General features: G+C 39.5%; 1 protein-coding gene and 1 long non-coding RNA gene across 9 annotated transcripts in view; one reads left to right on the top strand and one right to left on the bottom strand.

Moving 5' to 3' along the window:
• Window positions 1-25,810, bottom strand: part of LOC148131938 (uncharacterized) — a 174,182-nt gene that overhangs the window by 105,952 nt on the left and 42,420 nt on the right. The window lies entirely within an intron of this gene.
• The window catches only part of MGAT1 (alpha-1,3-mannosyl-glycoprotein 2-beta-N-acetylglucosaminyltransferase), a 36,857-nt gene continuing 11,901 nt past the window's right edge, over window positions 855-25,810 (top strand). The window contains exons 1-3 of one of the 8 annotated variants that reach the window (XR_015747211.1): window positions 855-1,172; window positions 1,992-2,506; window positions 4,040-6,345. The gene's annotated coding sequence lies outside the window, so the exon portion shown is untranslated. The other 7 variants (XR_015747212.1, XM_026686967.2, XM_026686966.2 and 4 more) reach the window with 7 other exon arrangements.

Below are 25,810 nucleotides of genomic sequence, written 5' to 3'. Positions count from 1 at the left end.
GTGCCTACCAACCCTGTCCTACAGTTCCCATTTATTTGTACTCAATTATTATGTATATACTTATACCCGTTTATACTTATATGTTTATATGTTATGTTCATACTTATATTTGTTTTCTCATACATGCTTGATGAACTAAACTAAATAAATAAAATAAAGTTACAGTGTTGATGGAGGCACCATTGAAAGATCTGAAGGATCAGGTTAATGATAGCTCATTATGGAGAAATCCATGTGATCTCCAAGAGTCAACAATGATTCGATGATACCTAATCAATCAATTAATGGGGGTAGTTTTAGGGTAGGGAGTTTATTTTATTTATTTTTTTATTTATTTTGTCAAGCAATTATAAGATAACAGGTATAAGTATAAACATAGTTATGAATACATGAAATGGATACATATAAGAAAAATAAAGTTATAAACACTGGCCTCATAATCGGTTTTTCCTCTGCATTATTTTCAACTTTTGTAGAAGCCAAAAATGGCATCAACTACTTGCCCATTTCCGCCTTCTAGAGAGAGAGAGAGAGAGAGAGAGAGAGAGAGAGAGAGGGAGGGAGGGAGGGAGGGAAAAGGAGAGAGAGAGGCTGATCGTTTCCCATTTCAATCCAGGACCAAATTTCAAGCGCCTATTATCAGCCGCTAGAGGGCGCCAGAGACCCACGGACGCCACCGGAGAGCGCAAAGGCGTTCCAAAGGAGGGCGTGGCTTGAGGAGACTGCCAGGCGAAGATTGGAGCGCTCGAAGCAGAGAGGCGTGGCTACGAGCCTAACAGTTTTATGGCTTCTACGTCACTACATAAACATTACTGTTAAGAAATGACGGAGAAGTGTCGCTATTAGGAGGAGACGCTTTGCGGCGCCCACGATCCGGGAGTTGGGCGTGGCCGTTTCTAGTAAAGGAACGAGTCATCTCTCCACCCCCACCCCACCCCCCACATCCGAAACAGGGGAAGAGGGAGAGGGCGTGGCTCCTGTGGAAGCCCCCTCCTCAGCGCGTGCATTACGTTCGAAGGAAGGGGGCGTGGTTTCAAGCGAAAGCGACGGAAGGCGCGGGGAGGAGGGGGGCTGGGGTAGAACGGCTGGTTGCCATGGGTTCGCTTCCGGCGCTGCCAGGCGGAAGTAGCTGGAATTCTGGTGCTGGTTGGGGTCTGGCATCGTCGCCGTCGGTTAGTGTAAGCGAGGCGGGGGGCGGGGGTGGAGGACGGAGCAGGCGGGAGTCCCGTTTTTTGTTTTGTTTTTGCCTTGGCCGCTCGCAGGAGGGAGGGCAACAACGGTTCCCAGAGGGAGAGAGCATGGCCGAGGCAGTTTGGGGGAGGAACCGGGAGGGGGCGCGGGGCTCGTGGATCTCGGGACGCCAGCTTTTCTCTCTTATTTAATAAAACCTGTGGCGTGGTGAAGGAAGAGCCCCTTCCCCCCCACCCACTCCCAATGTTGCTGAGGGGAGGAAGGCCGAGATAACGTTCAGTTTTCGAAGGGCACCCATGAGGAGAATTCCTAAAAGATGGGTGCATAAAACCACCGCGGCATTAATACCGTAGAAGAACATGAGGAGCTACCTAATATTGGGCCAGAATATTGGTTTATTTATCTAAGGCTAGTATTGGCCTTTCTGATTGGCAGCCGAGATGTCAGTGGAGACCTCTTCCAGACTGGGTTTTTGGCAGGGTATAAAAGGGATGGATGACAGCAGCTGCATGGGCATCCCTATCTGAGGAGATAGTGAGGGGACAGGTTCTTTCTTGCCTTAATTCTGGAGGTGAGATGGTCGAGAAACTCCATTTTTGGATCATGAGAATGTCTTTGCTGAGCCTAACATGTTAAATATTGTTATGGAAAGCCAAAAAAAAAAAAAAAAACTGGATAAAAGGGAAAAGCTTTGAAGCCCATCTCTACTTCTGGAATTAGCAATTACTGGTCAAACTATGTGGCAGTAACTTATCCCAAGATCAGACATGTTTTCTAATCCAGATTTACATGTTATGCAGGGCATGGTGGCTGAGGCTGGAACAACTGGAAGAAGACCCTGTATGGATAGTTTAAATCCAGAACAATTAAGCTTATTTGCGTTTGCCTTTGAAAACTACTCCATGGACAGATTTAAGTTCGAAGACAAGATCTGAGGAGTCAGCCAGGATATGATAATGGGACATTGTGCCTTGTGCACTCAACAGTACACGTACTATAGAATGGACATCTACGTTATGAGATGGAAAAATCTTTAAGAACCTTAAAGACTTGAAGGGAATTATCTTGGGATCAGAAAATCAAGTCACAAACCCTGAAGTAGTGGCTAGGATTACACAAATACTTTTTAATATTTCCGGCATAAGAAGATCTATCTAGGCAGTTAAAGAAACACCACTCATTTTGCTCCACCTGTTTACACTGATTCTTCAAGAAGCAGCTTGGAAGGGGGAGGGGGGTGCCAAGAGGCCCCCCTCCCCCAAGAGAGGGTTTTGGGTACTCCAGCCTACATCTATGGAACAAGGATGTTTACCAGGTGAGATTCATTATAGTGGAATGGGATTGGGCATAATTCATTTGAGATGTATATTTTATGTATAACACTGGAAGAGCATGGTTACGTGTCAATGTTCAAATCCATTTTTGGCATGTTTAATATGATTATTTTAAGTTTCTGGTCCCAGGAGCAGAATCTGTTAAAACCCAATTTCTTTTTAGATTTCTTTTTGTGTCTAATTTTCTTCTGGCATATAAGGTAAGTTAAGTTGATGTTTATTTGGCTTTCATTTATTTATTCTTGGGCAGTGTTACAATTTAGCTTCATGGTCACAGTTCTTTATTTGAAGTTTCTTGTAAAAGACAGGGTTTTTTTTTTTAATGTTGCCAGCACTTGAAGCATATAGAATTTGGGCCTCCAGAAGATAGCAGTCATTAGTGCAGGAACAGGTTTTATGGTCCTATAGCCATGATGGTGAACCTATAGCACACGTGCTGGAAATGGCACGCGGAGCCATTTCTCCGGGCACACCAGCCGTCGCCCGTTGCTTTTCCAGGATTCAGCACGTGCAGCTGGTCTTTGCCAGCCAGCTGGTCTTCACACACGCGGGAGCGCTGGAAACCAGAAGAACAGCTCCCTGGTGTGCATGCGTATGCCGGCCACCTGGTCTCCGTGCATGCATGCACATTAGAAACCAGGTGACCAGCACGCATGCGCACACCTGAAGGTTGAGCTTCAGGTTTTCGGCACTCCCACACGGTGTGCCAACACACTGCTCTTCCAGATTCCAGCGTGCACACTCCCGTTTCATCACTCAGTGCTGAAAATGTTTGCCACCACTGTGCTATAGGATTAGTTCATGAAGAAATGTACACCTTTCCACAGTTTCACAAAGGGACTTCAGGGGAATCCAGGAATTGGGGCTATATTTGTCTAGAGGGCAGACAAAAGCCATATATACATTTTGTGGGACAAGCCAATAATATATGGGATAGTTACATTGAATGTGAATGGTACATATTAGTCCATGTAGATTCTTTTAGGATGATGAGGTATTCTTTTATAAGTATTTTCAGGACCAATATAGCTCTAATTGCTGGAAAGTAATGTGAAAATGTGTTCCTATTCATATGTTCTGAATCATCATCAGATTTTATAATAGTTTGTACTGGAAAAAGGTGTGAATAGGACAATGCCCAATGTTGATCCTGCCATTTCTCAAATCCAGTTTTAACCATATTTGACTAGAGTAGCTATCCTGGTATGGTAGTTATGAGTTAATGGATTCTTAAAATAATCTGCAACATCTTACAAGTAAAAGCTGTTATTCATAAACTATCTTTTTATTTAAAGCAGCAGATGTTTTAAATAAAAGGTTTTTTAGTTTATGTTCATGTAATTTGCAGCACTCGGATGCAAATGTTATGTTTTGAGCAAAGATTTAAGCACCCTTCTTTATATCCTGATAAGACATGTTTATTAAAATATCAGCATAATTTATTTCAAGCATAGCAAGTTTCAGAAGAGCCAGTAATTCTCTGAGAATTAAATATTAAATATTATTCTATTTAGATGCTGTATGATTCCAGATAACTCCAGGCATCTTATATTATAACAACAATAAAATACAGTGTGAATAATAAAATACTACAAAGGACAAGAAAAGTGTTCCATGTATGCTGGGTGTGCCAAAATAAAAGTAGCTGTATAGTTTTGTTTCAACCAGTAGCACAGGGAAATTATAAATGGTATGACTTCTTAGCCAGCAAGACAAGGAACTGCAGTAGACCTCCAAGACACCAAGCTCTGCTAAGCAATTTATTACTATATAACATTAAATTATGAAAAGGGTTCCAGTGCATAATCAAATAGAAGCCCAGTTTATAATGAAATCAAGGTTCGAATTTCTGTGCCTCTTTGCAAGGTAATGTGCTAGAACAGAGGTTGCTAGGGACCACCAAACTCATAATTTTAAATCCTGCAGACCACTAATATGAATTTTGACTGATGATGGCTTGCTGACGATGGTGGGTGAGAAAGAGATCTGATCTAACCTTGGAGGGCTGGCGGTTATGTTATCTCTCTCTCTCTCTCTCTCTCTCTCTCTCTCTCTCACACACACACACACACACACACACACACACTCTCCCTCACACACACCCATTCCCTCCAAGGCAATCATATTCCTAACCTGCTTTTCAGCTCTGTTCTTGGGGGGAGGGGGGAGAGAGAGAGATGGTATTCTGAGCTCCCAAATAAAGAACGATTGGTAGGAAAACAGGGTGGGGGATTTTCCTGCAGACTTTTTTGGGGATTTTCCCAGGGTCTCTGTAATCCCCCAAAAAGTCTGCAGGAAAATCCCCCACCCTGTTTTCCTACCAATTGATCATTGTTTACCGTCTCCAGTTCTGTTCTCGGGGGAAGAGAGAACAGAACTGGAGACGGTAATCAGTGATCTATCGGTAGGAACAGAACTGCTTTCCTTCATGCAAGGAAAGCAGCAGAAGCAGCAGAAGTCTCTTCCCCCAAACTCTGCCAGAAATGAGTCTTTGCCGGTGCAGCCTCTTGGAGCAGGATGCCTTGCAAGGTCCCAAAGGAAGAAGAGGAAAGAAGCAGCCCAGTGGCCAGGCAAGGTGCATGGGTGCCCCCCCCCTCCACTCTTTCCCCCCTCCCCTCACTACCTCGTATTGTTCGCAATGCAAGCGACACAAGCCTTGTGTTCCCACGGGCCATGTAGGCAGTGCATCCTTGTGTTCCCACGCAGCCTGGATTAATTGCTTTGGGGGTGACATTTCTCTGCGGACCACCAAAAATTTGTCACGGACCACCAGTTGGTGACCATAATTTAAGTAATCAGACATTTAAATACACTATATGCAGCATTTAAATACACTTTATGTAGTGTATAGCACAAGGGTGTCAAACTGGGTTTCTTCGAGAGCCGGGTCCGCATTGTAGTTGTCTTCCGTGGGCCGGCTGTGTGGGGAGGAGGGACAGACACCTCCTGCAGCACCCTGCTGGCCAAAATGGGGCAGCGAGGGGAAGGCTGTGTGCAATCCCTGTGCACCCCATTTTTGGCCTGGACAGCCTTTTTGCAGCACCCTGCCAGCCAAAACAGGCACAGAAATTCTTAGTTACGATGTTCTTTTAAATTGCTTTTAATATTGATTTTTTTTTTTTCACATAGAGGGGTGTAAAAGCTTGTGAAGAAATCATACGTGATCTTTTAAATTTTTATTAATATTTTTAAAAGAAACAAGCAAGTAAGCAAAAGGAGAAAGGGGGGAAAATCAGAGAAATATGTAAATGGACAAAGTAATGGTTAAAATTGTACAGTTAGTGCTCAGTATATCTTTAACTAGAAATCGACCACTAAAAACATTAAGTTGCATTTAAGTACAATACATTTTAACAGAAGGAATTTTGATATCGAGTTTAGCCTAAATGTTCACTCTTTGTTCTTTAAGAATACAAAGACTACCTACTGAAAAGAGTATAGATAAAGCGTTAGTTTTTAACTATTTGTCATACTTTGCTTAACATACAATGTTTATAGACATTCTTAAAAGCTTATTGAAATCAGTTCTTTTTCTTCTTAAAAGTTGTACTCTGGATACTTATATTTTATTTACTGTATAGTGTGGAATATGTAATATGTATGGGACCCATTCTTGCTTAAATTTGATTTAACTTCTGTTGTGAATATATGCTGTTACTTTTGCTATTACTGCATATTCTCTCAAATTTAAGTTTCCAGTCTGATATTTTCAGTAACACGTTCCTTTTTCAATGTTGGGCTAAATTTATCCTTGCTGACGTAAACAGTATCTTGGTGATTGTTTTTGTTCATGTTCTGGAATTATGCATAGTAAGAAGAATTGTGGCTTCATGTCAAATCTGATTTCTAAAATTCTCTGAATAATGCTGTGTTTCTTTCTAGTACTCTGGGGGCTTTTTACATAACTACTACATCTGATAAGATGTTTTTTCAGTTTGATGACATTTGCAATAATTACTATTATATGATTTGTCAACGCTGGCAATTATTGACAGAGTTGTATACCATCTATAAAATGTTTTGTATTGGTTTCCTCATAACTTACAACCTAGACTAAATGTTATATTCCATAATTCTTCCCTTTGTTGGTTTGTGATTGTTTCTTTAAGGTTTAAAACATTTTATCATCCAGTTTTTATTTCTTCAGTCTCCATATGAGTTTATATATACATCCTAGTAAATGGCCTTGATTCTGTCGGAACATTTCAAGTTCTGTCTTGTTTCCCTCATTTTTTACGTCACTAATTCTTCCAGAATTAAAATTAAGAATTCATGTGTGATCCAAAAGAGACTCCCCACGCCTAATCGATTCAGTATTTTTTGCCTTCCTGGGCCCCAGGGAAGCTTCCTGGGAGCAACAACGCCCCCCCAGGAGGCTTGCCCCAGGCCCAGAAGGCCCAAAAAACCGGGGGAGGGGAGCCTGCAAAAAAGCCATGCCAACCCAGTCATATGGCCATGCCCACCTAGCCACGCCCACAGAACCGTCAGCAAAAATTTTTGAATCCCACCACTGGTGTACATGTTCTGGAGAAGAACTCATTTTATTAGCATGAAATATTGAAAGCCATTTCAGTGCAGTTGTATAAGCTTGGCAAAATGTATGAATAAACATTGCCAAGCTCAGATTTTTGCAAAGCTAGAAATCTTTGACTGGTTATGCTGAGGTTTTATGCTCAGCATTTGATTGCCAATGTAATAGATGGGGAATACTGAAAGTTGAGGTCTATATTGCTTAAGGTTGCCAAATTGGAAAAACACTGATATAAATGTTTAAAGAACTCTGATGCAGTGTAATACAGCTTCATGTTTTGGCTCAGCCAAAACTTTTTTCTGACTAGTCTTGATGCAAACACTTTCTCTCAACATAACAAACAGAATAGTAATAAGTAAGATAGTCCTCAATTTATGATCTTAATCATGACCAGAATTTCTGTTGTTAAGTGAGTCGCGCCCAGCATTACGACCTTTTGCCACAGTTGTTAAGTGAATCACTCGGTCAAGTAAATCTGGCTTCCCCTATTGACTTTGCTCGTCAGATGTTGGCTGGGAAAGTCACAAATGGTGATCACATGACCCCAAGACACTGCAATAGTCATGAATAACAACACGCTGGTTGCCAAGTGTCCAAATTTTGTTCATGTCTTTGTGGGGATGCTGCAACAGTTGTAAGTGTGAATACTGGTTATAAGCCACTTTTTTCAGTGCTACTGTAAAATGGTTGTAAGTCGAGGACTACTTGTATAGGAAGAGAAAAGGTCTCTTTTGGGGATCCTGAGGTTCAAGAGTAATCATAAATATAAAAGCTGCTCCTTACCATAAATGCATTGGCCTATGGTAGCTCTGAATACCAGGACAGAGTTTTTCAATCTTAGCAGTTTTAAGGTATTTGGACTTCATCTCCCAGAATTCTCCTGAGTTGAAGTCCAAATACATTAACAATTGCCAATGCTGAGAAACATTGCTCCAGGGCAATGACTTGTGTTACCTTTTGACTTTAAAACGATTGCACAGTATTTGTGACACCAAGAAGATGCAAAGTTCCCTTCTTCCCTTCTCAAAAGGGATTTTTTTTAACAATAAGAGCAATATTCAGCAGATCATTATGCATACTGAAAAGTGTTTGGTAGGCAGTGATCTGTTTCTCTCTGCCTCCTTAAAACAACAGTAGCTATTCAATCAAAAAGAAATTTGTGGCACTTTAGCAACTAATAAATACATTATCTTGGATATCATGTTTATATGATAATGGTCTGTGTTTTAATCTTTACAGGCTGCCCGGAGTCACTGATGTGAGAGAGGTAGCCACGTAAACAATTTAAATAAAATAAAAGTAAAGATAAGTTACACAAAAGTTTATGAGATGTATCCATTTCATTGGATAGATTGAATTTTAGGTTGATTGAGACAAAATATACCTCTTGTATATCTTCTGCGATAGGGAGTAAATTGAAAACAATTGAGAAATGCAAAAGATGTCCCCTTACAGACAGTTACCTTCTTTATAGCGATTGAAGTTGCATGTAGACACAATAAAAATATCGGCCTGACCAGCTGGGTTTGCCTCCTCACCACCTCCCTATTGACATTCAACCAGTTTAATAACATTCTGTCTGGTTGGCTCGCTAAAGCTGCACCACTCTGTGGTTGTACATTTTTGCACACTTTGTCCCTGACACTTTGTTCTTGTCTCTGCTTTGAGTTTGCCAGTAGGAAATGCTGCTAGGTCATATAGCTTAATTGGGGAAAGCAGCAAAACTTTGAAGAGAGTGTTGTTGGCAATTGGTGACAGGTCTTTAAAAAAGTAGGTCAGGATGGAAGAGTTTTATAGGATGAATGCTGGCTATTCTGTGGTTCAGCAGAGGACAGATCTTGCCACTCTGTGGCCAATGCTAATAAATGATCCATCCAGAAAGAATGCCACTGGCCTGTGGGCATATCATATGGAATATTTAACAAACTTTGGAAGATCACAATCAGCACTGCCAGAAAAGCACAATCTGGTGGGTATTAACTACTTTGGGGGGTTGTATTTTTAAAGTATCACATTCTCTGTGGAAAACTTTTATACTCTTCTAATATTCACAAGAAAGACATACAAAATCATTTATAGTTATAAGCCCTGACCTGTTTTCAGCAGTTACAGCTGTCTAGAAACTTTTGTAAATGAACTGAAACAGATTTTGAGTACTTTGACATTGTCATTTTTATATGCTTTTATTCTGGATAATGTGAATTTTTCTCTGGGGGAAAATAACTCAAGTATGTAGATAGGAAATACTGCTCACAGCTGTGAGCAAACGTATGTGAGACTTTTGTTGTCCAGCAGTCTTAGAGTGGTGGCTATGTACAAAAACAAAGAAATAGTCCTTGGGTTACAGTGATAGTTGGGACCAGGATTGCTGTCGCTAACCAGTGAAGGCATAAAGTGCAACATTAGTGATGGCAATCCCAGTCCCGATTGCCGCTATAACTCAAAATTACCTGTATGCCTATTGTTCAGAATCATCCTAAGTTGGATAATAACATTCTTGCATATGGTAATGCAATGCTTTACCTTTTAGTTATACTTTGGCCCAGAGACCCTTTCAATCGTACTTTATTCTCCCATTGTGATATGGATCTATTTTTGCTTCCATTGTTTATTCAGGTGCTCCTCATTTAATGTTCACTTGTTCAGCAACCATTCAAAGTTATAATGACAGTGAACAATGACTACTTGCAACAGGCTCTTGTAATTGTGGCTGTCACAGTGTCTCACTCATGTGGTCCCCATTTATGACCTTCAGTGGTGACTTTCAACAATGGGGAAGCAGATAGGAAGTCACAAATGGCAATCATGGTCACAGGTCACTGCAGTGGCATAGGGTTTGCCTAGCGGTAACTGGGACTGCCAAAATTGCTGTCATAAATCAATATGATTGCATGACATTGCACCTTATGACAGCATCACCTAATGACAGAGTTCCCGATCCCAATAACTTCAGTAAGCAAGGCCTCCTTGCATCACCAAAAAATAGTCATGTGATGACTTGACTAACATTAGCCTGCTGTGCTCCCTCTTATAAGCAGAAGTAGAGGAAGAGAATAAGTAAATGTTCGCATTAGTAATTTATTTTGAATTTGTAGACACCTTATCACCTGGGACCTGCTTAAGTGCATTATCTCAATTATGTTAAGTACATGGGGAACTATGATAGGAGAAATATACGTAGGCGATAGTGGGTAAAAGAGAGGAAGCATACTTCTAGGTGTCAGTCATGAGGTTCTAATGGGTTAACATAGATGGAATTATTCAGACTTCTATTCAAATTGGAAGCCTGTGTTTCATTATAGCCTTATTTTTATGCTTTTCTTATTAGTTCAATGTAAGTATATTATCAATGTATTGAAAGGGGAGGATAGGAAGTGTGTATAAATGCATGTTAAATCTGGGCACAGTGAATTAGACTGAAACCTTTTGGAAACCGAACTTTCCAAAAATTAAAAATAATAATTCTCGTGTTTAAGATGTTGGGCTTTAGGTTTGAACAATAAATATCGCGGCTTCATCCCAAGTTAACTGCAAATATCAAATATATCTTTTTTTACATTCTATATACACTTTGAAACATAAGAAACAAAAAAGCATTTTAAACAGCATTTACTTTTTTAAAACAATGCTGTTGTGGTACTTTATTTTTCTCCCAGCACAAGGGCATGCTGTAGCAAACCACATTGCTGTTTATACATTGCTTAAAAGAACAAAGCACAACCAACTAATACTTCTTATAAACTTACTTGAAAGTTCAAGTAGATAGTATTTTGAAGATTGTTGGCAACACGCCTCATATTTCAAAAACTAACTTTAGAGTAGTTTTAATTCTTTTTTTCAAAGTAGTACATCATTAATGTTCCTAAACAAGGGATAGCATATATTAAGGAACCAATTCAAATTCACTTTTCACTTTATTTGCCAAGGTTACTAGACCATTAATATTTTTACAAACATTCTATTAGGATTGCTTGCTCTTCATGCAAAATCATCTTTTCTTCCCCACCTGGAGACAATTCTTATTCATCACTAGCAACTAAAAGAATGAATTGCTTACAAAATTTAGCAAAGATATCTTCAAAAATTTATTATGTGCATATGTATGTCTATTAAAATACCAAGATGTTTGCTGTGAAAGGGTGGAAAAAAGTTTCACTGAAAAAAGGAAAATGCTCAATTGGAAATAACAACTTATCTATTTATTTTTATCTAAAATAAAATGGTTTTAAGTATTTTTAGTAGTTGAAATGAGAGTAGAGCTGCTAATATGAGTGCATTATCTCAACAGGTGTCTGTCTACAATGCTGTAGCAACTTTCAGATTGGAACAATTTGAGAGCCAATTATAGTAGTTGGAAACTAAAACATGGCCTTGCACAGGAAATGCTTGTGTGTTTGGTTTACTATTATCTGTTCGTTTTTCTAGACTGATGTACTTCCTTTAAGAGTTTTTTAAGCAGAAAGCAGGCATTTGACATGCTTTATTAATGTATTTTTAGCTATATGTTGTCTATGGTCCCCCAAATGGCACATATAAAGAGAACTTCTGGATGTGTTCCACTCAATCCAATTTTGTTTAATTAGCCTTGGAATTGTTCATGGAGTAGAAGAGGCCATATGTCATGAGGCCACCAACTGTATTTCATGGTGGAAGTATCTAGCCCAGAAAAAAAATGTTAAAAAAATAAAATAGATGTGGCCTGAAAGAAAAAGTTCTCACAAATAATCTATTTTGTTAAACATTATGAATGCTGCCTTATGTGTGGCTATAAACCTGTTTCAGATATTCAATCTCTTCATAGCCCTCTGCCGTGCTGTTATCAAGCATGATGCCCCAGATGGAGTAGATTGGAGTCACTACCTTGTATGTGTACTGACATATAAGGTACTTGTTAATAGAATAGAACATTGCGATTGGACACAGGTAAAACAATAATCAGTGGAACAACTTACCTCCAGAAGTTGTGAATGCTCCCACACTGGAAGTTTTTAAGAAGAGAATGGACAACCATTTGTCTGAAATGTATAGGATTTTCTGCCTGAGCAGGAGGTTGGACTAGAAGACCTCCAAAAGTCCCCTTCCAACTGTGGTATTCAGAATTTGTCTCCGGTGCATAAGTTCTCTATGCATATACAAACAACAAAGTGATCAATCATAAATTGTAAACACAGTCATAAATCATAAGATTCAAATTACAAAGCGATAAATCATAAGATACCAATAGGAGAAGGTAATAGGAAAGATGAGAAGGATAATAGCGATACAGCCCTACTACATGGTAAATATCCTTAGGTGTAAGATCGTGCTGTGGGAATTAGGTATTTAGCAGAGTAATGGCATGGGAGGGGGGACTTTCTTTGGGGACTGTGACCAGTTGTTTTGGCATGCAATGCTCTACAGTGGTGTCCCGAGGGGAGGAGTTGAAACAGTCTTTGTGCAAGATATGAGTGTCTATAAATGTTTTCTCAGCCTCCTTTCCAAACCTGTGCAGTATACAGGTCCACAATGGAAGGCAGTTTAACAGTTTCTTTTAAAAAATGGACATAAACCAAAATAGCGAGTGGTATACAATTATATAGTTCAGAACTTAGAACAGAGGAAAAATTGTCTAGTAGATGAATTTCATTCATCTAAGAAGACAACTCAGCAAATTTTCTTCTTTTGCCTATTTTCCCAACTTAGAATTAATCATCTCGGGCAACTTTATTGACTACTCTTATAAAAAAATCAATATCTTCTGAAATCTTAAAGGTTCATTGAGTCATGAGCTAGAAGCTACTTCAGGAGGTGCAAAGGGCATTGTCTCTGTTACAGTAATTATCATTGGAAACAAGGAAGGAAATTGGATGGAAATGCTTTGAATTTGTTCACTGAAACATTTATGTAGAACAGTTAATGACTGTTCATAATAACTGAACAATGGAAAGAGAACACGCACACATGATTCTAGGTCAGCATATACTGAGGTCTTACTGTAATAATGTTACCTAAGTAAAATATATGGAGTTGCCATAGATAAATTGTAGAACTTGGCTTAGTTTCTGGATTTGTTACTGAGGTCAAGCAACTGCAATAAAAGGTTTAAAGCCAGAACGAATGTTTTTTTCTCCTCCCTCATAGCATTCGTGCTTCTTCCTATTTGTTTCAGTTCAAAGCTAGATTGAATTTGGGACTTGTTAAAAAGGAACAAAGTATGCATAATATACACACATTCAATGTACTTAGTACTGATTTCTACAGCCTAAAGCCAGCCACTGAGTCCGGCGTTAAAGATAACAGGTATACAAACAGTGAGACCAGAAAGTTTCCAGAAGTGTGGTTCCCCTTCAGTGCTATAAATTCCAGTCCTACTTATGCTTGATGGTCTTGCTCAATTAAAGATAAACTGAGCCTGGGTTGTTTTTTTTCCTATTTAACTTCTGGTGCCGCCTTGAAAGCGCTAACTGTTTTTTTCCAGAAAAGGCCTGGCTGCTTGAGGAATACAAGGACACCTATTCTTTGAGCCCAAGCTCTCTCAGCTCTGCTTCCCCAACTTGTTGAGGTTAGGAGAATGAGCGCAAACAGGGAGACGTAGTGAGAGAAGTGTTTGAATAATACACACACAGCACACAGATACACTGTACAGTTAATGTAGGTTTTTACTTTCAATAAACGTTTAAGCACAGTCCAAACAAGCAGTCCAAGTCATTCACAGGTAAAGCAGTCAGTGTTCAGTCCAGGGATAATTCCAATATCAAAGTCCAGTATCAAAAACAGTTCAGTAACAGACTTACATCAAATCCAAGAATAACAGTCAATAGGGAAAAATGGAGGAACGGCAACTCTTTCCAACAGAAGGAAACAGAGACCCACTCACTTCACTGAGACTTCTGAGACTAAACAACCCAGGTTTCTGGCTCCATCCTATGGCCATTTGCGGAACCACACCCAATTACAGTTTTTAGCATTTACTTAAAGACACAGTATTAAAATGTCTATCCTGGTTTATATATTTCCAACCCAAATAGCTGTTAGGTGACTTACATTCCTAACACAACTCTTCTTTATATAGCTAATATGACTCTAGGTTTGTAGTAATATTTCACCCTGCATTATCTTATAATTAATTCTCCCAGACCTAATAGCTGGGAGCCACAGGTAGGCAAGGGAACATTTAGGTAAGGGAAAGTTGAACAGGAATAAGCTAGACAAGAAGGACTTCCTCCTGAAGTTTCAAGAGAAGACACCTTTGTACAAGTTTGACTTCATTGTTGACTGCATAGCTCAGTGAAATTATAAGTTGTTAGAAAATTTCCATTTTTCTAATAAGAAATTTAACAAAGTCATCTTCCTCAATGTTATTTTTAAACATTTTGGGATACTAGTAGTACTTGCTTTCTGATCATTCATTCAGTGACCATTAAAAGTTGCAATGCCACAGAATAAGGAGAGTTAACAACCGGTTCTCAAGAGTTCTGGCTGTTGCAGCAGTCCCATGGTCACATGATCATGTTTTGGGTACTTGGCAATGGGTGCACTTTTATGACAGCCACAGTGTCACATGATTGCCATTTGCAGCCATCCCAAGCAGTTTCCAACCTGCAATTGGCAGGAAGTCACAAATCACAGTCACTTGACATCACACACTAACACCAGGTGTTTCACTTAATGGTCACATGGTTTTGTTTTATTTTCATTTTACTACCATGTCACTTAGTGAAAGAGTTGCCAGTCCCAATTGAAGTCAGTAATTGAGGAATACCTGTTATTGAAGAATATGCTGGCCCTGAATTGTGCAAAGCTAGTTAATTACAGTTTATTATTATTTTAACATTGACTGAACTGCTCAGGGTCTGTTGAGGTAATAAATAAGAGCACCATAAGCAATAAAAATACAGAGAAAACAAGCTGTTGTAGTTAAAATACAATATAATAAGCAAAAAAAATCTGTAAAATATATTTCAGCAAACGTTTTAAAATATTACATGAACAAAAATGTTTTCCTCAGCTTCATGGTCTTCCAGAAATCTGAGTGAGTAGCAGCCAAGATGACCCACTTTGAAGTCCTTTTTAAAAAAGTGTTAGCCAGAAAGACAATACATCTTCTATTACAGATTTTTAAAATCTGAGTAAGCTCATGTGATGCACTTGTGGTTTCTCAGTTTGAATTGACAGTATATCAGGCTTTGTGGGTCATAATTATCACTTTGAATTTTATTCAGAACCTGACTTGTGATTAATGAAACTGATTAGGGTTGAATATATTCTCCATAATTTACTAGTCAGTACTGCATCTGCAAGGATTGTGAATTGACTGTACTTTTTACAGTTGAAACACCTAAGGCATGATGCATATTGTGCAGACACATCTACATGTGCTGTCCAAAAAATATTTTATGACCTTTGTTAAGTGAATTGCTGCAATTGCCATTGTAGTATACAGTTGCTTAGTGAATCTGGTTTCTTCATTGACTTTGCTTGTCAGAAGGTTATAAACGGTGATCACATGACCCTGGGATACTGAAATATGTCATAAATATGCCTTGTGGAGGAGATCCAGTCCAAGCTTGAGGAAAGTACTTGACCTAACTAATCAGTCTGTCAGCACGGAGTAGCTGCTTCTTAACAGATGCTGCCTTTTGAGTCGAAGAGCTACTGGTGTCATTCTGTGGGAGGACCAGCTTTAGGACTGATCAGGATCTGGACAGTTGACTAATAATACTCTCCTTCCGTCTTAAGCAACATAGCCTTTGGAAAAGCTTTGCCCTTACAATGCATCCCAGCTGGACATTCCTTTGAGTGAGCCAAAATGCAAGGAAATGGGAGTGAGCAGCTGAAGCGATGGGAGAGTCCTGCCTAAAGCCTCTTACACTGTTTGAAGCAAGTAATGGTGGGCAGAAACTTGAAGAGCGGTTTGTTGATGTCTGAGTTACATGAAAGAAAGTAGCTTAAGAAGGGAAGGTGTTTTTTTTCTTTCTTTCTTGAAGGTCAGCATAAAAACAATTTAGGCCAAATTGCACTGTCAACCTTCTGCTTCTCTTTCCCTCTGTCATTTCAAGAAACCAGTTCTGAAACTATTTGTCCTTTCTGGAATCAATACCAGTTATCTCTCTGGATATCCTTTCTAGCCTTCAAGTCATTCTTCCTTCCTGCCTGTTCTTGTGGAAAGACATGTGATTCCCATGGTCAGAAGTCACATGAGATGAAAACCATAATATTATAGAAAGGAAGATGAATTAAAATGATTTAAATATTTGTGGGTCGAAGTTTCCATGGTTCTAAACAGTTCACTAGAGCTACATCTGTCTGGGCGGGCGGATAACTAACAATCTGAACTGGTCTGTCCACACGTCATCCTTAGTGAAGCGGGCAAAGCAGCGTCTGCATTTCCTGCAACGGATCTTTCTCCTTCTGTCCTGGCCCCTTTTTTACAGAGGCACGATTGAGAGGCGTTTTAACAAACTGCAACACTGTTTGCTTTGGGGGTTGCAGTGCCTCTGAGAGATTGCTCAAAGGACTACGTAGCTCTTCGAATTCCTTTGTCACAGGTAACACAGGTGGTTTTTGACTTGCAGCCATTTGTTTAGTGACTGCTTGGACTTACAATGGCACTGGAAAAAAGGGACTGGTGTTTTTCACACAACCATTACAGCATCCCCCATGGTCACATGATCAAAATTTGGCCGCTTGGCGACTGGTGGTTTTTTTTTTTTTTTTAGGGTGGTTGCAGTGTCCCGGGATCATGTGATCCCCTTTTGCGACTTTCCGACAAGCGAAGTCAAAATGGGAAGCCAGGTTCATTTAACAGCTAACAATTGCAGTTACTCGCCCTAACAACTGCGGCAAGAAAGGTTATAAAATGAAGCAAAACTCACTTAATACCTGTCTTGCTTAGCCACAGAAATGTTGGGCTCAGTCATGGTTGTAGGTCGAGGACTACCTGTACCTATAAACTCTGCCTGATGCTCCTTCCCATTCAGTCAGAGCTCATTGTGCTGGTGGAAGAGTCAACAATAGAGCTCAGCAAGAATGACAGGCTCCTGCTTCCTCTCTACCTTCCAGTTCTATTACAGGACTTGGGTGGGTTGGCCACAGTCTGGATCTGAAAACCCAAGAGACCTGTTTGTTTTGACTGGTGGTTCCATACAGTTCTGCTTTCCCCATCCTGTATCCTGTTTATTCCTGAACAGCTTTCTCTTTAGATTGCCCAAAAGGAACAAGCCAACAATTGACTGGGAAGAGAATAGTTAATGGTTAACTCTCTTCTATGGTGAAACGTGGCAGCAGAAATTAGCTCATTGTGGTCTTTGCTTGCTTTGCTAGCTAATCATCTCCAGGAAAGCTGTTTACCAGAGTCTTTTCTCAGCATTTTTAACAGTCATCTGCCGGGAATTTGCGTTCATCTTTTCCCTAATACTGCTGTTGAAGTACTGACTTCCAGCCCCATCCCACATGCACAGCTAATAAAACAGGACCCCGTTTGATTTTTCCAACTGACTAATTGCACCTTGATAAGGATCCCTGTCCCATGATGTGAAAGCAGGAATTAGAATCTGTTTCCTGCTTTGACTTTAGTGGAGTTGCGGCATCTAGTGTGATGCCACTAATGGAAACAAAAATCCAAGCCTTCATCTTTTCCCACGTTTGTCGGAGCAGCAGCTATAGGATTGCAAAGGCCTAACTAAAAGACGAGCCATGTAAGAGTGTGAGAGATTCTCTTGCCATCTTCAGCTGCTGTGTACTTTTGTGAGTATTTAAATTATTTATTCTGGTATTTCCCTGTGGCTTTGGGTGTGTGTGAGGCTTCAGCCTTCTTCTCTGCTCAGGTTGGAGGGAAGAAGAGGCCCTGACTTCCTGACTGGGAGGGCTGTCCTGTGCAACCTCTTTAACCCTGCCCTCCCTCCCCCTCCAAGGGAGGGGTCATGATTTCGACTTCCCCTTAGGGAAATGAGATTTGGCTGGCCCAAGCGTTGCTTGCCGTTTTACTCCCCACACCCAAGACCTGACAGAGAGCAGGAGGAACTTTGCTGCCTCCTTGCCAACTGGAATTGGATCCTGGTAGCAAAGACTTCTCAAGCAATTAACGGTGCCTGACGGAGAGCAGCTTCATAACAATGGATGAGAATGGAGAGCAGTAGAGAAAAGGGCAGAGAAAAAACAGGTAAAGGCAGAACTTAACACAGAGTGTTCTTGAACTGGATTTATTTCTGTGCTGGGACACAGGAGATGTCTCCAAAGTAGGCTTAATAATCTGCTGAGTATGTGTAAGATTTAAACAGCTTTGTAGAGAGAGGAAAACGCTTGTACCAAGTGTGTGACAGGAATATGGTGATGATGGTACAAGCTGAACTTTCCCCCCTCCCTCCCTCCCCAAATGGCTGTACAGAGAAAAGGATTAAAGAACACTACAAGCAAAAGTTTAGTGAAGGCCTTTGAATATTTCTAAAATGAATGAATTCCAGTTGTATTCAGGAACTCTGTGGCGCACAGAAGGATCATAAGGAATATGGTGTGAAGGGACAGTAGAAACAGCCATATATATCTTAGGTGTTGAATGGGGCTTTGTATTAATTGAAACCAATCACAGGACTTGTAAAAGTTTGGGAACATGTGCATGATCTTGGAAAAAACTGATTGCAGGAGTTTATATTCAGGCGTGGATTGCTATAGCATATACAGTACACATATCTCCCCCGCTCCTTTAAAATAGTATAATTTCCTAGCAGTGCTCTGTAAATTGTGGACGTTGTATCCCTGCTACTTTTGTATGTATTTTTCCCTAAAATGAATATTCAGAATCATTGAGAACTTAAATACAGTAGTTTCTTCAATGAAATTGTGCTTTCGTCACATCAGTCCTCTCAGTTCCATTGGTGTAGAGTGATAAGAGTTGAAATCCAGTGCAGATAGTCCTTGACTTATTACTACTTTAGGACCAGAATTTTCGTTGCCAAGCAAAGTGTTTGTTAAATGAGTCACATGCAATTTTACAATCTTTCTTTGCCACGGTTGTGAAGTGAATCATGCAGTCATTAAGCAAATCCAGCTTCTCCCGGTGATTTTGCTTGTCAAAGCCAACCAGGAAGGTTGCAAGTGGCAGTCACTTGATTCAGGGAAGCTGGTCAATACATGCCAGCTGGCAAGCAGGCAAATTTTGAACACATGATCTTGGAAATGCTGCCACTGTTATAAGTGCAAGTACTGGTTTTAAGTCCCTTTGATGTAATTTGGAACAGTCACTAAACAAATGGTGGTAAGTTGAGGACTAGCTGTACTTTCCATTAGGAATAATAAAATTAGAGAATGTGTTCTTTTCAATAAATCCAGAGAAAAGTTTTATTCTCTGAAGGTGAAATTTATTTATAAGAATATTTGTACTTTCCAGTTTGTTTTGCCTTGGAACGGAGCCCTGCTCTGTGCGTTGTTAAATGTTATTTATGAGAACTGAAAATGCTTCTTTGGTAAAAGAGACGCAAGGTAGAGGTCCTGTGTGCACATAGCCCAAAATAAGATATGGATATGGTTTAGCTTACTTGGCAAGAGCCAAGCAAGCAAGATTTGGCAGTATCACATACCATATATTAGAATTAATCTTTCCACATTTTGGCCCAACATAATGTGCACTAAGGGATACATTCTTTGAAGCTGTGCCATAATTGCAACAAATTCGTGGCGCCTTCTGGGCACTGTGCATATGTGTAGAAATATAACTAGAACTCAAGGTTAAAGGGCGACCCATGTCCATAGGCTGTGTTGCTAATCTACCTCGAGATAACTTGCTGATAGTTGCTATTTACTTTTTGCTGGTACAATGCTTGCTGAACCTGATTGCCCCATTTTGGGGCAACTGAAATTTTGTAAGTTTCAGTGCTTTTTGGTCTTTCTTCCAGATTGAAGAATTGTGGTTAGGGGAACACATCTGTTTTCTCTCAGTTTCTTCCCTCCTATTTTTTTCCTGGACAGCAGAGTAGAGAGCAGGATTGGGTTCCTGTGAATATAAAACAGGATGGAAGAGGGTGTTTCCATTAAATTTAGGCTGAGGCTGCAGCTGCACCAAATTCCTGAATTGCCCAAATTAGTTTATTTAGCTCCAGTACTGTATGAAAGCACACTTTGTTTTCTCTGGGTAGGATAGTTTGGACTTGATGTAGAATTTGCTGTACAACTTTTAAAAAAAAAATATGTCTGAGGCACCCCTAGTCAATTTTACTCCTGTCAATGATATTAATATTGTTAGTCTATTTGAGAGGTGTTACCCTCAGTTTCTCATGTATCTTCAGCTCTCTGTTTACACGTGGCCTACATAATCCTAGTCAAGGATAAAGGGAGTTGTTATCTAGGTGGAGCTAGAAATAAACAAGAGAATTTGAGTTTGATTAACCTTGTGCTTTACAGTTGCTGAATTAGCTATTTGTTTTATTAGTAATTAGATTTAAATCCCTAGAAAGATGGAGGAAATATGTTCAGATTCCCCATAAATGTAATGAGAAGATCCAAAGCCAGTTCAGAATTTAGAAATGGCCCCCTAACATTCATAGAGTTTAATTCTAATGGGAGAAAAATGTGATGTTAGAACCGATTGCTTATTTATTTGTTGGACTGCCATTTGGACTCCTGCTTAGGTGGATGGGGAGGTTGAACTAGATGACCTACAACTCAACACTGATTATCTGTTATCTGTTATTTATTAAATAGAACAACATATTTCTTTCAGGTGTCAAGGTACAGTACATAACATTCGATTTCCTTTTATCTTTCCTGCCTCAACATTCATGTAGGGCCTGTTGAATTGATAAATAGTGATTAATTGGTCTAGAATTACCCACTGAGTTATGTGGCTGAGAGTGGGGTTGAGCCTGGTTCCCCAACTATAACCAACACCTTGATCAAGGTATCCTGGCATTTTCTTAATTACCTGAATTTCATCCCCGCATTCTACCTCAGATAATGTTTCATGAACCTATTTGTTGGAGTAGTGATAGTAGTTTTACATATATATGATGGAAGAAAATTGGAACAGTCATAATTTCTCTTTCTAGAACATTGGAAACAACAAATAGGATACCATTTTTTTGTCTGATACTAAGGTGCTCTATCAGTACAGTTTTTTCTTGGATCTGTGGCCCTCCTGGGTCATTAGGGTTGCCAAGGAGGTGACTTGGAATTGGAGCCGTGCTGTGGTGGCAGCTTCTCTGAGGGAATCTTGAAGGAAGTGCATCCCCTCAAGAGGCAGTCCCTGCACCCAGGGGTTTTATCCTTGTGTTTCCTAAAAAGGGAAGTTTGTGTAGTGGCTAAGGCACCAGGCTAGAAAACAGGAGGCTGTGAGCTTTGGTCCCCCTTTGGGCATGAGGGCCGAGTGACTTTGGGCCAATCCTTCCCTCCCAGCCCAGTTCAATTCACAGGGTTGTTGCTATGGGAAAAATAGGAAGAGGAACGAGTATTAGAAATGTCGCCACCTTGAGTTATTTATAAAAATAGATTTTTTTAAAATGCCTAGAACCCTGGAGGGAGTAGATTATCTACCTGGAGAATTGATTCAGTTGGGTTTCACATCAACTTTAGTATGGAGATAACCAAGATGGAGGTAGGGCATCTGTTCTCATGCTCTGATTTTTTTGGTGGTTTTCAGTATCATCAACAATATCACTCTCTTGTTCTCTATTTTTTGTATGGGTGTTTCTATTTTTCTCTATATTGTACTTCTTTTGTCTTGTTTTATGGTGGGGCAGGGCCTAAATTTAAATAAATAAATCTATAAATTATCACAGTGTTCAGACTAAATCCATCTCAAAGTATGTTTGAAGTTAAAGTACAGTTATCTCAAATTGGAACTGCATATGTATATACATGCATTTATATGTTTTTTTAAGTATTTATATATATATATAAAAGAAAACTTAAGAAAACACATACACATATATACACACACTATATATATATAATTCAGAATCCTTCATGTTTTGGAGGGAAGCAAGTTTACTAGGTAGGTACTGAAGCAAATGCTATATTTAAAACAAAATAATTATGAATCAGAGGAGCAAAACACTTTGAGAAATTGGCTTGTGTATGCTCTTGGTTTTTTTCTCGCTTGAGGCCAGATTTTCCTTCCCAAGGCTTCAAGCTGGAACCAGATGAAGTAGGGAAAACCCAGTATCTGTTGACCCCCTTTCCTTTTCAAATGAGGTCAGGGTTCAGATAGGCAATCAAACTGGTTTAGCTGCCAGAAACTTTCCTCTAACAGTTTGATAAATGCTCCTGGTATTCTGGTAGCTATTAGTCTAGCAGTGTTTCTCAACCTCAACAATTTTAAGTAGTGTTGACTTCAACTCCCAGAATTAACCAGCCAACATAGTTAAACCAACATCTTAAAGTTGCTAAGGCTGAAAAAACACTGGTTTGGTGGTAAGACTCAAAACACGAGTTGCTGACTTCTCCTAGATGGATTTGTGAATTCACAAAGGCTCGGTTCCTTTATTTAATCATGCTTAATACCCAGAACTGTCCTTTTCCTGGAGAAAAAAAAATCTCTTATTTGTTTAAACTGTACTAAGTCAACTTCTATGCAACACACACACTCCCACCCCACCCCGAATTATTGAGTGTCAGAGGTGAACACCTGACACTCTTTCCTGTACAGTATTTGTTGCTTGGGATTTCTAAATGATTTCGTTGTGATTATGAATTCCCCACCTAGTCTGGCTGTGAGGGGAAATGGAATTTTATTTACCATTGGATTTTTAAAGTCTGATTCCCTTCAGATTGAAACTCCACAGAGGCATATATGAAAAAATTCTATTAAGCCTCAGTGAATTGATACTTGCATCTTACAAATTCAGACAATAGGCATTTGGAATGTTTTTTTTCTTTTAATGGGGGTAGGTGTTAACACGATGCCACATTTAAGTACCATGTTTTTCTTTTGTTCAATCATGTCAGTTTCCAGACTGTCTGGACAAGTCCCCCGCAGTTTTTTTTTAGCAAGAATTTTAAGAAATGATTTCCCACTTCCTGGGACTGAGAGAGAGTGACTGACTGACTGCCCCAAATTCACCCAGCTAGTTTTGTGTTTAAATGGGACTAGAACTCACAGTCTCTTGCTTTCCTTCACCACTGCCCCAAACTGCCTCTCTTGGGTTCATTTATTCAGCTGCAAAAGGCAGAATCCTGCATGCTGAATAAAGGTTGCCAATAAAGTTGGTTAATTTAGCACCCTAGTTTTGGTAGAGATTCTTAGGGTCAAATACATAAAACAGATGTGATTTTGTTGCTATTTAGTTTTTGCATTTGGGGGCACATGTGTTTTCACATCTTTGTAATTTTTTAAAATTTTTGTGAAAACACATTTTTTTTAAAAAAAAAAAAAGCTTCAAAGAAACTTGAAATGTAAAACTGTTCTATAGCAGTGTTCTGCCCTGTGCATATTTGAGAAATTCAAATTATTTTACTTTGCATTGAAATATAAATCAACCAATGTAACGATCATCCTTGATTTTCCCAAAAATATAAGTTGCAGCCAAAATGGCCAGCTGAAACATGTAGCTAGGAGTTCAAACTCAAAGCAGTAGAAAAAGTGAGACGTTCTGTCTTCTTTTGTGAATGGGGCTGTACTGTTATTTGGAAAGTACAGGTAATTCTCAACTTACAACTGAAAGTGTGACTGGAATTTCAGTCATAACTCATGACCATTGTAAGTTGAGGTACCCATACAACCAGGCCTGATTTTATGACCATTTTATGGCATTCATTAAGCAAATCACATGATAAGTCAGTCTGAATCCATTCTCCCATATAGGCATTGTTTGCCAGAAGCCAGCCAAAAAGTCACAAATCTCTGTCATGTGACACTACAGCCTGTCATAATGTGAGCCAGTTGCCAAGTGCCCAAAATGTAACTATGGGACATAGAAGCATAGCATTTGATAACAGCAGGAAGAGATTTACTTGCCATAAAGCACCTTTTATGAGGCTATTGTCATTCCAAATGGTCATTAAATGACCAGTAGTAAATCAAGGACTACTTATAGGATATGGGTGTGAGAGAGTGTATGTGTATAAGACAGAGAAAAGAAATTATTTTGATTTGTACATCTCAGTTTCGGAAGAGTGCCTAATGGAATTGTCTCTGAGATTTACTAAAGTAAAAACTTGGTTTGTTCCTAAGCCCAATTGTCTCATATTCTGTAAATTGGTTTATCTTTGTAGCCATTTTATCCTTTGTAGGTCAAATCACTGATTCCACTATAGGCGAAACTTTGTTGAGTGAAACATCATAAGAAATTGAAACGAATGCTTTTTCAAGGGGCAACTGGACTTTCTGGTTTTTCTTTGAAGACTTTTCGCTTCTTTTGCAAGAAGCTTCTTCAGCTTTGACTGGATGGTGGGGAATGGAAGGGTCCTTCTATTCCACACCATCCAATCAGAGTTGAAGAAGCTTCTTGGAAGAGAAACGAAACATCTTCAAAGCAAAACAAGAAAATCCAGTTGCTTCCCAAAAAAGCACTTTTGAGACAACCATGACCTGGATGACTGAGAATCTCCACAGGCAAAAAATTGAAACATAATAAAAGGTTTCTGGTAGGTGGAACATTCTGGAAAAGCAGTGCTAATACTGAAGTCAGCACATCCTAATCTTTATTTTGCAAGGCAAATACAAAAATCTAGTTTCCTGTTCTGAAAAGGAACTGAACTTTGTTTTTATTAGAGGAAAAACAGCTTTGTCGAGGGTTTTTTTTTTTAAAGACTAGTCTCAGTTACTTGCTGCTGCTTGGATAAATTTCAGTTGATTAAAGAGGAGGAAAAAAATAAGACTCTGATCCACTTAGACTTTTTCTCCCAGTTAGTAAACTACTATATAGGAAACTGTTCCTCTGCTTTAAAAGATAAAATAGTAACACCCTTTGTTAACATATGGATGATCCTGATAGGATGAGCACTCCCACCCACGCTGACAGAAGAGGCAGGTTGTGGGCCCCTTGGTCAAGGAATTTGGGCTATCAGGGTCCAGGAGAAGAGCCTTTCATACTGCTGAAAAACATCTGGCAAAATTGCCAGTTTTTGTAACTATTATTGGCTGTTTCTCTTTTTAAAAGGTAGAAATGAAAAGAGAGCTGTGGAAGGTGAGCTTTCCATTAGCTTTCTTTTTTAAAAAAATGCTTTAATGATTAATTTTCTCCAAAACAGCCTCAAATTGTACAACCAGTAATTTCCATTGCTTTCCCTCTTGCACCCTAAAAAGCTGCTTATATCAGAGGTCAGGTGTATTTGGAAAATGCAGCCAACCTTGGTGAATTTACCATGCCAAGTGCAGAACTGGCAGCTCTCAGAAAATCTGACTGGAATTAGATAAGTGGGTGGAAGATGACAGCCAAAACATTTCTTGAGCCAAGTGAGCAAACTGCTTGCATCCTATGCCGAATCCATAACCCTCCTGGAGAACTGAAGTTCCTACTAACTTTAGTCAGTGTAACTGTTAGTGAGGAAATTTGGTATTGTAGTTCAGCCACATTTGAGAGACTGCCGGTTAACACATATGCGGTGGGATAATTAAACTTCTTTTGGGCCTGATATTTAAAAATTGTCAGCACTGTTTTCCTTCATGTTGACATAGGAAAGCAATGGAAACTAGCATAAGTCTTAAAGTAGTTAATCTAAAAAACACACACACACACACACCTCTAATGCTCCCCAAAATTCAATCCCATTCACTCCATCTTCTTGAAGTACGTTTTCTATTTTCAAGAGTCCTTTGGTGAATAGTTGAGTTCCACATAAGAAA

This window comes from Notechis scutatus, chromosome 2, assembly GCF_049901735.1.
Source record: "Notechis scutatus isolate UNSWTSFEM ecotype Mainland chromosome 2, rNotScu1.2, whole genome shotgun sequence".
NCBI lineage: Eukaryota > Metazoa > Chordata > Lepidosauria > Squamata > Elapidae > Notechis > Notechis scutatus.
This window is presented reverse-complemented; position numbering and strand designations above follow the sequence as displayed.